General features: G+C 40.4%; 1 protein-coding gene across 6 annotated transcripts in view; it reads right to left on the minus strand.

Annotated features, from left to right (window-relative positions):
* Positions 1-16,186, minus strand: part of STAG1 (STAG1 cohesin complex component) — a 371,021-nt gene extending 354,835 nt beyond the window's left edge. For 2 of the 6 annotated variants that reach the window (XM_070238181.1, XM_023620972.2), the window contains exon 1: positions 15,761-16,186. The gene's annotated coding sequence lies outside the window, so the exon portion shown is untranslated. The remainder of the gene's footprint in view (positions 1-15,760) is intronic. The other 4 variants (XM_070238184.1, XM_070238186.1, XM_070238185.1 and 1 more) reach the window with 3 other exon arrangements.
* Between the last annotated feature and the right edge of the window lie 614 nt (positions 16,187-16,800).

The raw sequence follows: 16,800 nt of genomic DNA on the forward strand, positions 1-16,800 counted from the left end.
ATGGGAATACCACCTTTATAAGATTGCTGTGTTATTTAATTACTACCACACTACTTGATACAGTATTTGACACTCAATAAATGTGAATGCTATTATAATCAGTAACCAAGTTCTGTAGATTATATAGTTCACAACCCTCACTGTGCATCAGAAACTCAGAGATTTGGTGTCAGCTGGTCTGAGATAGATCCCAACCACTGGTATCCCAACCACTGGTACACATTTTTTTTAATTGAAGTATACTTGACATACAATATTATGTTAGTTTCAGGTGTACAACATAGTGATTCGACACATATATGTTATGAAATGAACACCACAGTTAAGTCTAGTAACCATCTGTGACTATACACAGCTATTACAATATTACTAACTATATTTCCTATGCCGTATATTACATCCCCGCCCCTTATTTATTTTACAACTGGAAATTTTATCCCCTTAACCTATTTCTCTTAACCCTTCCACTCCCTCCTCTCTAGCAACCACCAGTTTGTTCTCTGTATCTATGAGTCTGTTTCTGTTATTTTGTTAGTTTGTTTTGTTTATTAGACTCCACATATAAGTGAAATCATATGGTATTTGCCTTTCTGTATCTGACTTATTTCACTTAACATAATACCCTCTAGGCCCATCCATGTTGCTGCAAACGTAAGATTCCATTCTTTTTTATGGCTAATATTCCATTGTGTATATATCACATATTTTTAAAGCTCCCAGGTGATTCTAAAGTGCAGCCAGTGGCCTAAGGACGAAGTTGAAACCCTTTCCTTTGCACACCAGGCACTCTGGTCAATGCTTACAGCTCTATATTTTAATCACTCCTCTACAGCTACCCCATGCTCTGAAACACACTCAACTAACGCTTCCTCAAGAATCAGACTATAGGGGCCAGCCTGGTGGCGTAGTGGTTAAGTTTGTGCTCTCTGCTTTGGCAGCCTGGGGTTCATGGGTTCAGATCCCAGGCATGGACCTAACACTGCTCATCAAGCCATGCTGTGGCAGCATCCCACATACAAAATGGAGGAAGACTGGCACAGATGTTAGCTCAGGGCCACTCTTCCTCAAGCAAAAAGAGGAAGACTGGCAACAGGTGTTAGCTCAGGGCCAATCTTCCTCACCAAAAACATAAAAGAAAAATAAATAATTTTTTTTTTAAAGAAGTGCACTATACCTGTGGTTCTCAAACTTCAGCTTGAATCAGAATCACCTGAAGAACCTGTTACAACCCAAACTGCTGGTCTCTTATCTCCATGATTTCTGATCACTGGGGTAAGGTCCAAGAACTTGCATTTCTAACAAGTTCCCAGGTAATATTGACACTGCTGGTGCAGGGATCATACTTTGAGAACCACTGGACAAGACTAGATCATAACCCTGTCCCTTTCCATTCACCTGGAATGCCATTCCCATCTCCATCATCCCACTCCTCCCTGGCTAACTTTCACTTTTCTTTCAAAACTTACATTAGACTTCACCTACAGGAAGCATTTGCTCGCTTCAACAAACCATCCCAAGGCATTTATTACCTACTATAAAACTTGGCTACAAAAAAAACACACTACAGAATGTTCTTAATGGTATACTGATGCACAGGGTAGATATCTATTAGCATATTCAGATTCTTTTGTAAGAATTCAGAAAAAAGGCCTCCTTTAGGCAGGTGAATTAGAAAAATGTGAAAAAGGCAAATGAACCATTCATCAAGCAGAATAAAACTTGGATTTTAGCCCCTACCTATGCCCTTGGGCAGGTACCTTTGTGCAGAGCACCAATTCTGCAATTAGCCAGGGCAGCTCTGGCACAGAATACCTCTAAAACACAAAGAAAGAGCACTTAGACCAACCCTGGATTTGAGGAAGGGAGGGAGAGAAGGAGGAAGGGGGAATAAGCCTATCAGGAAAGGATTTCTGGAAACGGCATCACCTAAGTTCTGAGTCATGAATCGCCTCTCTGTACATCAGGAAGACAAGAACTGTGCTTTAATGTCTTTATACCCATATTGTATGGCTCACTGTAGATATTCAATAAAAGTTTGAATGATTCACAATGAATAAAATTATATGAAAACACTTGCCAATCTATCTGTTTCTCACCAAAGAAGCAAACATGCACCCATAGCTGGCACCAAAAACTATAAATACTATCTAAATATCAACGTATTTGATCTGTAAACTCATCAGCTAGGGGAAAGCAGGAATTATCCTAATAATCAGTTGAGAGATGAGGCAAAAGAAACCTGCTGATGACACACTTACGTTTTTCAAAACTAAAGACTTTCGAGGGGCAGGCCCAGTGGCACAGCAGTTAAGTGCGCATGTTCCACTTCAGAGGCCTGGGGTTCACCGGTTTGGATCCCGGTGCGGACATGGCACCGCTTGCACACCATGCTGTGGTAGGCGTCCCACATATAAAAAGTAGAGGAAGATGGGCACGGATGTTAGCTCAGGACCAGGCTTCCCCAGGAAAAAGGAGGAGAATTGGCAGTGGTTAGCTCAGGGCTAATCTTCCTCAAAAAAAAATGACTTTCGAATCAAAAACTCTCCATTACTTGATTCAGAGTTGATTTCTTGATTTTTTCAACATGGACTAAAAAATTTACAGGAATCTTAGTAACCAGGTCCAAGACACTAATTTTACAATGAAGAAACTGAGGCTCAGAGCGATAATGACTCAAAAGACACACAGCTACTTAGTGGTAGAGCTGTAATTAAAACTCAGGTCTCTGGCCCTATATTACTTTTCTCTCTCCTACACCACACTGTTTTTACATTTATAAAATAAAATCGTAAATATCCATAACTTAAAAACTCTCATACTAACCAGAGTTTTGTTCTCTGTACCCCATTTTTATGAGAGGAAAAAGCAGTAATCTATCATCTTATTTTGTCTAGGAACCTACTCAAAGAGGTCATTTTCAGGATATGTTTTGCTCTTGATAAAGATTCATTCCTAGCCTATTTGAAAATTATACATGCAAAGCTAATATTCATAAATAATAAGCTTGATACAGCCATCAAAATTTCTCAACTAACAAGAAAGCATTACAATGCCTTTCCAGGATGTAGCACTTCCTAAAGAAAGAAAAAGAGCCTCATTTTTTAAATATGTTTATTTAACAATAAGCAGAAAACTCTGGCTATAACCCTCATCTCTCAGTTAACCAGAGTACCTCATCCTCTGGCCATTCTCATTAATAAACTTTTAATCTATTGTTAGCTCTAAGTGCTGATAAGAACCAACTAATTAAAATTCTTTGCTTATGGAAAGTAACCTCATCATTTATCTAGATTATAATCTTATCCACCTTTTAAATTTAAGATCAATGTCCCCTGTATTTATGTACAATGCAATATAGTCTAATAGTTAAAAAAGCTAACTTTTTAACCTCTACAGCAACCCATCCAGAGGCATGTTTTTATTATTCCCATGTTACATATGAGAAAACCGAAGTTTAGAGAGGTTAAAGAATTTCCCTAAGTTAACACGGCCTAGGAAGGGGCTGAGTTAGAATTTGACACAGGCAGTGTGACTCAGGTGCTAGGAATTCTCTTGGACAATGGACAATGGCTTTCTTAGCCAATTATCATGTGACAGCGCTTCCAGAATCCATGAACATAGGAACTTTTTAACTATCCCTAGCAGTACAAGGTAAACAATAAAGCATTTTCTTCCCAAAAGTTAATTTAGGCTGTAACAATAAAGTAGAACACAGCTTAAGATGTTGTTTAGCTTTTATATCTTGCATTATGTCATAAGAATTTGTGCCCATTTCCTACCTTGTACGATCTCTTTGTACTACTTTGTAGTATCTTTGTTCTAGTGGAGAACAAAAGCGGCCTGCCTCTCAGTGCTGTAAATGAGGCAGGAAAAATAATAACCCGATATAATCAGGGTCAACAGAACTTTAGGATAAAAGAGGGAATCGGTACCTCAAAAGAGACAACCAGGTCATACTCACGCTTGACTATGTATAAAATACTTTTTTTCTGCCTCTCTAAGACTGAGGAGATGGTGAGTGTTGTCTCTACCTGGATCTCTAAACCAATTCAACAACTATGAAGAGAGATCTTGCCAGAGGGCCTAATAACAGTGCAGTTAATATTTAGTTATTAATATTATCTTGATCAGAAAATAAAGGAACGCTGCAGAAAAATTCTGATTCATTTTTGTTACCTCCTGACATATAAAAATTATTTGACCTGATAGGGAAAGGGGCATCTCCTCTTACCTTTGCACTTTATGCTTCCAAAGTAACCCGAACCTAACCCCCTCCACAACATTTCATGTATTATTCCTGTTAGTTTGTTTTGTTGCTCTGGAGTTTTTGTTTTGGTTTTTAACTTCTCTCAACAGAATAGAAGCAAAACCTATGTATTTATCAACTTTGTACACTCACTACTAGCCAGGGAGTAGGCACTCATACAGGCATTTGTTGAAAGAACCTTAACTGGTTCCCAAGATGGTGTTGAGACAACTGAGGCTCCAGAAATTAAATGTCCCACCAAAGATCACACAACAATTATATGGAACAAGGAAGAAAACCAAATCTCTGTAAAATAAACTTCAAAGTGCAATGGATTTCAACATGCAGAAATGAGGCTGAAAGAAAAATGGCCTTTTAAGAGATTTAGAGTCTGGGTTCTGAGAGTAAACCTGGGTTTAAATCCTGGCTCTATCATTTATTGGCTGTGTGGCCTTTGGATGATTAGTCTACAACATTATATAGGATACTATGCCTTATGAAAACCACTACTTACCAAATCTTATGGTGCCAACAATAAATGCAATACTGCATTTGCAATAAATGAAAATACAGAGAGGGTGATAAATGTTGGGTGAAGTTATCAAGAAAGATTTTACACAGATCCTGCAACTCAGTATTTATTGGCTTTTTCTGCTTTTCCTTTCTTTATGAATTATATCAATTATACAGTACAACACATAAAACCTAGATAACAGTCTAAAGAATCATAAAGCAAAATCTCCATGTAACTACACAAAGGTCAAGAAATAGAATGCTGCAAAAGCTTCTCTACAATGTGCCCCTCCCTCATCACAAACTTGGAAAGTTTAATCTAATAAATTTAATTAATTTGAGATTAAATAAATTTAACTTGTAACACAGATGTTATCAATGTAACAATAACTACCTCTCAAGGATATTGTAAAGTGTTTATTGATACACAGTAAATGCTCAATGAGTTTTTTCTTACACACATATACACCAGAACACAGACATGGGGGGAAGAACACATACAAGTATGTAATCCAATTTGGTGAGAGCCTAAATCCCATAGTGAAGCACAGTGCAGAGATGGAGCTGGAAAGCTAGGCTGGGGCCATGTAAGAAAAAGAAGAAAAACTTAAGAAGTAAATAACACATACAAAATTGAGAAAATTCAATGGGCAGTTTTGGGAAACTAATCTCCATGGGTCTCTCACTTTTCTGCATGTCTTGAAAACAGAAGCACCAATTGCCTTTGTTCCAATCTTTTCAAGGATATTTATATAGCGAACAGTCTTGGAAAAGAGACATAACCTCTCCATCACAGAAAAGGAGAGGCATCCTCACTACCCATTATAAAGAGCTGTTTCTCTAAGCTTCGAATTCCTCTTCTGTAACACAATCCACTCGACATGCAGGTATCAGATCTTCACACTACCCTGTGCAAATGGGTTCAGAGATCTGACGTAAATGCTGATTCTGTGCCTACTCCTATTGCTATAATGCATTGTTCTTAATCTCTGACCAAGGAGGCTCATGGTTCCTATCAGCATCCATTAAACTGTGGCAGGTTAACTTATGAAGCCTACAAATAAGGGTAAAATCTCAGATCCTCCACAGTTCTTGACAGGCATTAACATATAACCAATGTTTATTACAATTGAAAAAGAGATTTCACTTCCATATTGTCAAGAAGGCTAAAAAAGCAAAACTCAATTATATGCTGTGTTCAACAAGTACATTTTGAATGTAAATTAAAGAGTTTTAAGTAACCAGATTGAAAAAAATATACTATGGAAACATTAAGCTCAAGAAAAGTTGGAGTGGATAAACAAAATTTATAAGCCCTTACCCAAACTAACTAAGAAAAAAAGAGAAGACTCAAGTAAATAAAATTAGAAATGAAAGGGGAGAGACTACAACAGACACCACAGAAATACAAAGGATTATAGGAGAATACTATGAAAAGCAATACACCAACAAACTTACTAATCTCGAAGAAATAAATTCTTAGAATTATACAACCTCCCAAAACTGAATCAAAAAGAAATAGAGAATGTGAATAGATCAATCACAAGCAAAGAGATTGAAACAGTAATCAAAAACCTCCTGAAAATCGAAAGTCCAGGACCAGACAGCTTCTCTGGTGAATTCTATCAAACATTCAAAGATTTAATTCCTATCCTTCTCAAATTATTCTGAAAAACTGAAGAGGATGGAATACTTCCTAACTCATGTTACAAGGCCAACATTACCCTGATACCAAAACCAGACAAGGACAACAAAGAAAAGGAATATTACAGGCCATATATTACTGATGAACATAGATGCAAAAATCCTCAACAAAATAGTAGCAAATTGAATACAACATACACATTAAAAGGATCATACACCATGATCAAGTGAGATTTATTCCAGGGATACAGGAATGGTTCACCATCAGCAAATCAATGTGATAGACCACATTAATAAAACGAGGAATAAAAATCACATTACCATCTCAATTGACGCAGAGAAAGCATTTGACAAGATCCAACATCTATTTATGATAAAAACTCTCAATAAAATAGGTATACAAGGAAAGTTCCTCAACATGATAAAGGCCACGTATGACAAACCCACAGTCAGTGTCATCCTTAATGCCGAAAAACTGAAAGCCATTCCTCTGGGAATAGGAAAAAGACAAAAGGGCCTATTCCCACCACTCTCATTCAACACAGGACTGGAAGTTCTAGCCAGAGCAATTAGGCAAGAAAAAGAAATAAAAGAGATCCAAACTGGAAAGGAAGAAGTAAAACTCTCACTGTTTGTGGATGACATGATTCTATACGTAGAAAACCCTAAAGAATCCACTAGAAAACTATCAAAAATAATCAATAACTAAAACAAAGCTGAAGGGTACAAAATCAACATACGAAAATCAGTTGTGAGCCAGCCCTGACGACCTAGTGGTTAAAGGTCAGCACTCTCACCACTTTAATGACCCAGGTTCATTTCCCGATTACAGAACCACACCTCCCATCTGTCAGTTACCACAGTGTGGTGGCAGCTCACTTAGAAGAACTAGAAGGACTTAAACTAGAACATACAACTGTGCGCTGGGGCTTTGGGAGGGGGAAAAAAAAGATAGGCAACAGAAGTTAGCTCAGGGCACATCTTTCCCTGCAAAATAAGTCAGATGCATTTCATTACACTAATAATGAGCTAGTTAAAAGAGAGGTCAAGAGTACAATCCCATTTACAGTTGCAACAAAAAAGATAAAATGCCTAGAAATAAATTTAACCAAGGAGGGGAAACACTTATACACTGAAAACTATAAGACATTATTGAAAGAAATAGAAGAAGACATAAAGAAATGGAAAAATATTCCATGCTTATGGCGTGGAAGAATAAACATGGTTAAAATGTCCATATTACCTAAAGCAATCTACAGATTCAGTGCAATCCCAATCAGAATCCCAATAACATTCTTCACGGAAATAGAACAAAATCCTAAAATTTATATGGAACAACAAAAGACTCCAAATAGCCAAAACAATTCTGAGAAAAAAGTAAAAGTTGGAGGTATCACATTCCCTCAATTCAAGCTATACTACAAAGTTATAGTAATCAAAACTGCATGGTACTGGTAGAAAAACACATACACAGATCAACGGAACAGAACTGGGGGCTCCGAAGTAAACCACACAAACATGGACAGCTAATCTTTGACAGAGGAACTAAGAACATAAAATCACAAAAGCAAAGTCTCTTCAATAAGTGATGCTGGGAAAACTGGACAACCACATGCAAAAGAATGAAAGTACACCATTATCTTACACTGTACACAAAAATTAACTGAAAATGGATTAAAGACTTGAATGTAAGACCTGAAACTATAAAACTCCTAAAAGAAAATATAGGCAGTACACTCTCTGACATCAGTCTTGGTGGCATCTTTTCAAACACCATACCAACTCAGGCAAGGGAAACAAAAGAAAAAATAAATAAATGGGACTACATCAGATTAACAAGATACTGCACAGCAAAGCACACCATCAACAAAATGAAAAGATAATCCAGCAAGTGGGAGAAAATATTTGCAAATCACATATCTGACAAGGGGTTAATTTCCAAAATATATAAAGAACTCATACAACTCAACAACAAAAAAAAAACAACCCAATCAAAAAATGGGCAGACGATATGAACAGACATTTTTCCAAAGAAGATATACAGATGGCCAAGAGGCACATGAAAATATGTTCAACATCACTAATCATCAGGGAAATGCAAATCAAAATTATAGTAAAATATCACCTCATACTGTCAGAATGGCTATAGTTAACAAGATAAGTTAACAAGATAAGAAATAACAAGTGTTGGAGAGGATGTGGAGAAAAGGCAACCTACATACACTGCTGGTGGAAATGCAATCTGGTACAGCCAGGACAGAAAGGACTATGGAGATTTCTCAAAAACTTAAAAATAGAATTATACGATCCAGCTATCTCACTACTGGGTATTTATCCAAAGAACATTAAATCAAAAATTCAAAGAGATCTATGCATCCCTCTGCTCATCGCAACATTATTCACAATAGCCAAGACAGGGAAGCAACCCAAGCGCCCATCAAGAGATGAACGGATAAAGATGTGGTACACATATACAATGAAATACTACTCAGCCATAAAAAATGACAAAATTGTGCCATTTGCAACAACATGGATGGACCTTGAGGGTATTATGCTAAGTGAAATAAGTCAGAGAAAGACAAATACCATATGATTTCACTCATAGGTGGCAGATAAACACATGGATAAGGAGAATAGATTAGTGGTTACCAGAGGGGAGGGAGTGGGAGGAGAGAGGCTGAAAGGGGTAAAGGGGCACATATGTATGATGATGAATAAAAACTACACCGTTGATTGTGAACACAATGCAGTCTATACGGAAAATGAAATATAACATCATACACCTGAAACTTACACAATGTTATAAGCCAATACGACCTCAATAAAACAAAAAAGTCAGAGTGGCTATATTAATATCAAATAAAGTAGACTTCAAGACAAAGACTATCACCAGGGATAAAGAACATTTCATGATGATGAAATGGTCAATTCATCAGGAAGACATAATAACCCTAAATTTTATGTGTCTAATAACAAACCTTCAGAACACGAGGCACAAATTGACAGGATTAAGGGACAGACAATTCCACAGTCATAGTTGGATATTTTGACATCTCTCTCAGCAACTGATAGAACTAGACCCCCTCTGCCACCAAAAAACAGTAAAGACATAAATGATTTGAAAAATACCATCAAAACACCTTTATTTAGGGGCCGGCCCAGCAGTGTAGTGGTTAAGTTAACGCCCTCCGCTTTGGCGACCCAGAGTTCCCAGGTTCGGATCCCAGGCGTGGACCTACACACCACTTATCAAGCCATGCTGTAGTGGCGTCCCACATACAAAATAGAGGAAGACTGGCACAGATGTTAGCTCGGTGACAATCTTTCTCACCACACACACAAAAAAAACCTTTTATCTAACTGACTATTACAGAATCCTATACCCAACAACTGCAGAATACACATTGTTTTCAAGTGTGAAAGGTACATTTACCAAGATAGGCCATATGCCGGACCATAAAACAAGGTTCAGTAAATTTAAAAGGATTAAAATCATAAGAGTATATTATATTCTCTGACATCAAAGTGAAATTAAGTTAGAAATCAATAACAATAAGATATCTAAAATAATCCCAAATATTTTGAAATTAAACATTCTTAAGTAATTCAAAGGTCAAAGAAGAAATCAAAGCAAATGGGAAATTATTTCAAAGTGAATGATAATAAAAATATAACATACCAAAATCTGTGGGATACAGTTGTCAGACGAAAATCTATAGCTTTGAATGCTTATATTAGAAAAAAAGAAATGTCTGGAATCTATGACCTAGAAAAAGAAGAGCAAAATACATGCAAGAAAGAAAATCATAAAGAACAGAAACAAATGAGATGGAAAAGACAGAGAAAAGTAGCAGTGTTATTATTCAAAAAGATATCTAAATTGATTAAACCAGGAATCAGACTGGTCAAGAAAAAAAAAATTAACACCACCAGAAATTAAAGAGGAGTTATCACCACAGACCCTACAGACATTTGAAGGATAACAACAGAACCTTACAACTTATGTCAACAAATGAAATGAAACAAACAAATTTCTTTAAAAATAAAACTTAGCAAAACTGACATAAGATGAAACAAAATCTGAATAGCCCTACGTCTACTAAAAAAAACTGAATTTAAATGTTACCAAAAACCTTCCCACACAGAAAATTCCAAGTCCAGATAGTATCACTGATGAACTTTTACAAATACTCAAGGAAGATTAACATCAATATTACACAAACTCTTTCAGTAAACAGAGGGAACACCTCTCAACTTATTTTATGAGGCCATCATAATCTTAATACTGAAACCTGACAATGGCATTACAACCAAAGAAAACTACAAAGCAATATCCCTCATGAAGAAATACTCCCAAGCCCCTAACAAAACATTAAATATAAAAAAGACAATACACTGTTAAGTGAGGTTATCCTAGGAATCAAGATTATTTTAATTTTTGAAAACTACCATTTATTTATCCATTCTACCACTGATGGATACTTTGTTTCTAAATTTTGGCTACTGCAAACAGGGCTACTGTGAACATTTTTGTTCACATATCCTGGTATACAAGCATTTTTCTCATCAGGAATGTAAAGACAGAAGTACAACTGCTAGGTTTAAGGGACATGTATCTTCAATTTACTACATAAAATAAATTCCTTTGCAAAATGACTGTGTCAATTTACACTCCCGCCAAGAGTGGGAGTGTAATTTCTCTACATTCTCACTAACACTTGATATCAGCAGAATTTTTAATGTTTGCCAATCTGATGGAAGTGAAATGGTTTCTTCTTATGGTTTTACTTTGCACTTTCCTGATTACCAATGAGATTGTAATTCAACGCTTTTCCAACTGTAGGTTGCTGTGAGTCATGATATCCTACAGGTGAACTGCAACGAGCAGTCTTAATTTTTTAAAAAAATCAGAATATATCAGAGTGCGCTGCATAAAGGTCAATTGCTATTTCATGAAACCCTTATTTCCATTGTGTGTTTGTACTAGATCAAATTGTAAAATGTTTTTCTAACTGTGAGCTTCTAAGAAGTTACAAGCCATTATGATATTTGCTTAATGACAGCAAAACTCCTTAGAGACATTTGGGCAACTACCTGCTGCATCAATTAGGCCCACAGCACAAAGGAACGCATTATATAAAGAAGGCAGGACTTGCCATATCCTTCAAGCACCAACTGACAAGAACAGAGAATTAGAAGAGAAAGGGAAAAAAACCTAATGGAAGCAATAAGGTGTGTATTATATGGAGAAAAGATTCTATAAAACCAACTGGTCTAACTATGACCTACTTAAAGCTCACTTAAAAAGAATCACATTTCTCAATAAGACAAGGTTTCTCTCAGCACTAAAAGACAGGAAGCTAGGATCCTATACTCATAACTATCAAAACGACAGAAAATTTATCCCTCCTTCTCTGTAGACACAACCCTAAACCCTTCCTCAAGAATCATTTCATTCTAGGGCTTATGCAACAGCTTTCTTTTAGGTCTCTGCTCCCTACTTTTGCCTACAGAGCGTCACAGTAGCAAGAATCATCTAAATTCTAATGATTCATATTTCTATTCAGCTGATAAGGATTTACCAAGGCCCTAATATATCACCTCTCTATTAAGAAATTGAGCTGTATCTCCCTAACAATTTTAATTCCTGGTTATATTCTTTAAAGCTTAATATCCTTAACTAAAACTGTCCTAACTGCCTCCTCTTGAAAATATTTTGCTTCTTGGACTGTTAAAGCATCCCACACAGCATGACCAAACTTCTGCTACCTTCTTCATTCCATCAATAACTTCCCTACTCTGCCACTTTCAAATAAATATTCTTTTTCATAAGAATTCCCTCCTCACAAGCTGCTGGACCAATCACACCAAAGCAGCTGTCTGGTGCAATGAGTGTGTGAACCTGTGACTTAATAGGAGTGTGATGTTAAGAGTTTAAATTCCTTAACTTCTCTGAAATTCAATCTCATCTCTAAAATGGGCAAAACAACAGGTATCAAAGAACAGTGAGAACTACATAATCTCTCCTATTGCCTTCCTTCTTTTTACCCAAGTTTTATTTTAATTTTATTTTTAATTTCCTCTAAGTGAAACAAAATACTTTTATACAAGGAGGCACTTAAACTGAAGTACCAGGAAATACGGGAAAGGAAAAAGCATGAAGAAAAGACAGAATAAGTACAAGTAAACTTATCAAGTGAGATTATTACTCTTCCTATGTGCTCTCCTTGTATGTCCCGATTGTAAAGAGGAAAATGTAAAGACATTTCTCTCCCCACAGCAGGCAAAATTCTAAGAACCCTCAATGACCCACACCCTTGTATAATCCCCTCCCTTGAGTGTGGGAGAGACCTGTAGATACAATAAAATATCACTGGGGTCGGCCTGGTGGTGCAGCGGTTAAGTTTGGGTTAAGATCACATGTTCCGCTTCTTGGCAGCCCAGGGTTAGCCCGGTTCGGATCCTGGGTGCGGACACGGCACCACTTGGCAAAAAGCCATGCTGTGGTAGGCGTCCTATGTATAAAGTAGAGGAAGATGGGCATGGATATTAGCTCAGGGCCAGTCATCCTCAGCAAAAAGAGGAGGATTGGCAGTAGTTAGCTCACAGCTAATCTTCCTCAAAATTAATTAATTAACTAATTAAAATATCACTGCTGTGATTATTATATGGCAAATAGATTTTTTGCATATGTATTTAAGGTCCCTAATCACTTGAGTTCACCAAAAAAGAGATTATCCTGGGTGGGTCTGACCTAATCAGATGAGCTTTAAAAAGGGGTCTTAAAAGGAAATCTAAGGGTTAGAGACAAAGGAAGTCAGAGACAGGCTCCTGCCTACCTGGATGAAAGTAAATAGCCATGTTGTAAAGTGTCTATGTGGACACCTCATCAGGAGCTGAGAATGGTCCCTGGCCAACAGCGAGCAGGATGGTGACTTCAGTCATACAGCCACAAGGAAATTAACTGTACCAACAAGTAGTGAGCATAGAAGACGACCCTGTGCCTTAGATGAGGAATGCAGCCACAGCTGACATCTTGATTTCAGCCTCGTGAGATGGTGAACAGAAAGGCCCAGCTACACAGTACCCAGATTTCTGACCTACAGAAACTGTGATATAATAAATGGGTGCTGTTTAAGCTGCTAAATGTGTAGTACTTTGCTATACATCAAAGGAAAACTAATACACTCTCTCAACATAGGACAAAGCAGCAAAGGAAAAAAAGGAGGAAGAGAAATGTATCTTTTTTCCCAAAGTGCATTATATCTCCTTACAGCATTGATTATGAAGATACACAGATCCAGAATCGAGGAAAAAAACACTAAAACTGTATAAAACTGCATAAATCTGCATAAATTTTTAAAGTTTTAACAATTAAAGATGTGTGTGTTTGCGTATGTATTTAAGGTCTTAGGTAAAAAAGATGTGTGTCTTTTCCACACACATCTTCTTAAACAACTACCATATAATTTATTGCTTTCATTTTAGTGATGAGGAAAGTAAGGCTCAAAGAGCGACATCCCAAAGATCACAAATCTAGGCAATGTCTTTAGACATTAACTTCAGGCCAGGGCTCTCTTTCCCCTACACCACAGCCGCCTTAAGGCTTTAACAGAGCCGTGCAAATCAACAGTAATTTTATTACTGTCTTCAAAGGAAGCAATCCTAGTAGTGTAACAATTTTCCATACTTCACATCCCTTCAAACATCTTTAGAATGTCAGAACTTCAAAACTAAAGTGGATGAAATTTCTACTCAAAAGCAGTTTGGATGTAAAAATGACCATTGGTAGACCACTCGAATCAATTTAAAGTACATTCTGAAAACGTAAAAAAAAAAAATTTAACAAAAACACCTGTAGGTTTTTTACAACTTTATTTAGATAGCAAACAATTTGTGTTTATAAGCATTCTCAAAAATCAAAAGCAAGTAAACAACCTTTCCGGATCTTTCAATATTTCCCCCGTCGGGCAAATTTCTTTTAGTCTGAATTCTTTATACATCATAAATATGAGAACGCGGTACAATAATACACCATACAATAAACAAGTCGTTTTTATTTTCAGCGTTGTGCATATTTCCCTAAGTGCTTCACCATCAGAATTTGCAATTTTCTTTTAAAAAACACAGAAAACTAAAAGGTGGAGTCATATTCAAATTCCACATAAGTTACAAATCACGCAACTTTCTTTATGCCAATTCAAATACTTTCACAAACACTAACTACATTTGCTAAGATGCAAAATATAGTCTTTTCTAGTCACAACTACAAGAAGGAACAAACTATACTCATCATCTTAACACCAACTTTAACAGCAAATAATTCGCTATCGTCCCATACAAATAGCATTGTTTTGAGTCTATCAGCTTCCAAAACCACCCCATGATTTATATACCCGGGGCACGATTCTTTGCAATGTGAAGAGAATCGATATCATTTCAAATGTGGGTAGAAGGGGTGACGTGACAATCCTAACACTCGAAAATTTCTTCGTCCCTACAGCACGCAGAAGCAGCCGGTTCGGACTCTCCAATCGACGCCCTGGTCCAACTCCAGGCACTCCAGTTTCCCAGCTCTTCACCCCGCCCCCACCCCAAGAAAGGAGGGAAAACAACTTTTATTGGCCTCGTCTCCCGGGGGACTGGCAAACTAGCGGGCCAGCGCTCGGGCCTCTGGACACGTTTCACAAGGAGGCCTCCGTCGGGGGCGGGGAGGGCAGATAGCGGGGAAGCCCGGCCCCGACGCCCCCTCTGCCCCGGCCGCCAACCCCCTGCCCCACCCCACCAACAGGCCTGGGCCGGCCGCCACGGCCAGCCACCCCCAGGCCTCTGCGCCGAGGCGAGCTCGTCGTCATGTGACGACGCTACCGCTAAAACACCGCAGAAACGCAGGGCGGCGGGCGGCGGAAGGCATTCGCAGCAGCCCGCCTCGGCCCGGCCCCGCCGGGCGCGGGCAAGTCCCGAGAGTCCGGGCGGGGGGGCGGAGGGCGGGCTTGGCGGCGGGCCCGAGCGCGCCACAAAGGCTTCCGCGCCCGTCGCCGTAGTGCCCGAGCGGGCGGGGGCACAATTTTCGGGCCCGCGGAAGGGGTGGGGAACGACGAGGGCTCCGGGGTGCCCGCCGCGCCCACAGCCGCCCCCCCGGGCGCCCGAACGGCCGGCGACCGCCGCGCCCCGCACAGGCCCGCGCTGCCTCCCTCCCCCGCGCGGGGCCCGCGCCCGGCCCGCCCGCTCCCCGCTCGCGCTCCCTCGCTCTCGCCCGGCCTCCATCTTGGATCGGCGCTTCCAACCCCCGCGCCGCTGCCGCCGCATTCCCCCTCTTTCCCGCCCCCCGCCGCCGTCGCCGCCGCCCGCACTCACCTCAGCTGCCCATCCGGGCGCCGCCGGCCGTCGACCTAGTTTCCCCCCAAAAGTCTCCGGTGTGTTATTCCCGATGTGGGGGGGTTGTTACGGGGTGGTCGCCGGGGGTTCGGGAGCGGGGGCCGCGCCTTCAACGGAGCTGCAATCCTAACCCGCCATCTGGTGGCATTTTCCACACGCCAATGGCGCCGCTGCAGACTTGGGTCCGGACCGCCCTCTGCTGGCCGCGGTGCTTACTGCCTCGCTGACGGGACGGGCCTGCCCGGAAAAGGGAGGGAGCTGAGGCGCGAGCTGGGGGCCGCAGCGGGGACGCGCGCAAACGCTTTCCTGTGGGGATTGCGCGCACGCGCACCAGCGGCGCGGGAAACGTGGCCGCTGCGTGGCGGCCCCGCCCCCGCACGGAGCGCTAGCCCAGCTCAGCCAATCGCGAGCGGCGGGTACTTCTCGATGAGGGCGCTGTGGACAGTTCGAGGGCCGCACAAGGCGGGCGGAAGGACGGCCAACGCGGCGCCTGCGCGCCCGGCTAACCGAGTTGCCGCCCGCCATTTTTGGAGCTTTTTCTAGACCTGGGAGGGAAACCCGCCTTCGGCTCCTTCGCGGAGGCTCCTCCCCACGTCGTGCGACTGGCGCGTCTTTGCAGTCCCACCGTGCTCCTGGTGCCCCCAACCCCCGCCCAGGACGGGCGCCGCGGAAACGGGAGGGAGTAGAGACACAAAACCTTGATCCTGCCTCTCCAGGGGTTAACGAGGGCCTCAGAGTTTAGCATTGTATTAGCGATTTATTGTTGACTGTTGACGAGGCACTTTCCCGGCGAGGGTGAAAAGGTTGCGAGAGCTGTTTGGGACCTCCCTCGCCGCCGATCTGGACGCTACAGTGCCCGCCCCGGGCCGATTGGCGTCGTCCCTGCCTCTCTAAAGCAGCATCCTCTCCGTGGTGCCGGCTTTGCATAAGGCGGCAGCATTGGCTAGTTAGTGAGAAAGCACTGTAGTTAGACTAGGAAAATACAGCCTCAGCTTTGGAATTAGCTTTCTCCTCCCACA

The sequence above is a fragment of the Equus caballus genome, chromosome 16, assembly GCF_041296265.1.
Source record: "Equus caballus isolate H_3958 breed thoroughbred chromosome 16, TB-T2T, whole genome shotgun sequence".
Taxonomy (NCBI): Eukaryota; Metazoa; Chordata; class Mammalia; order Perissodactyla; family Equidae; genus Equus; species Equus caballus.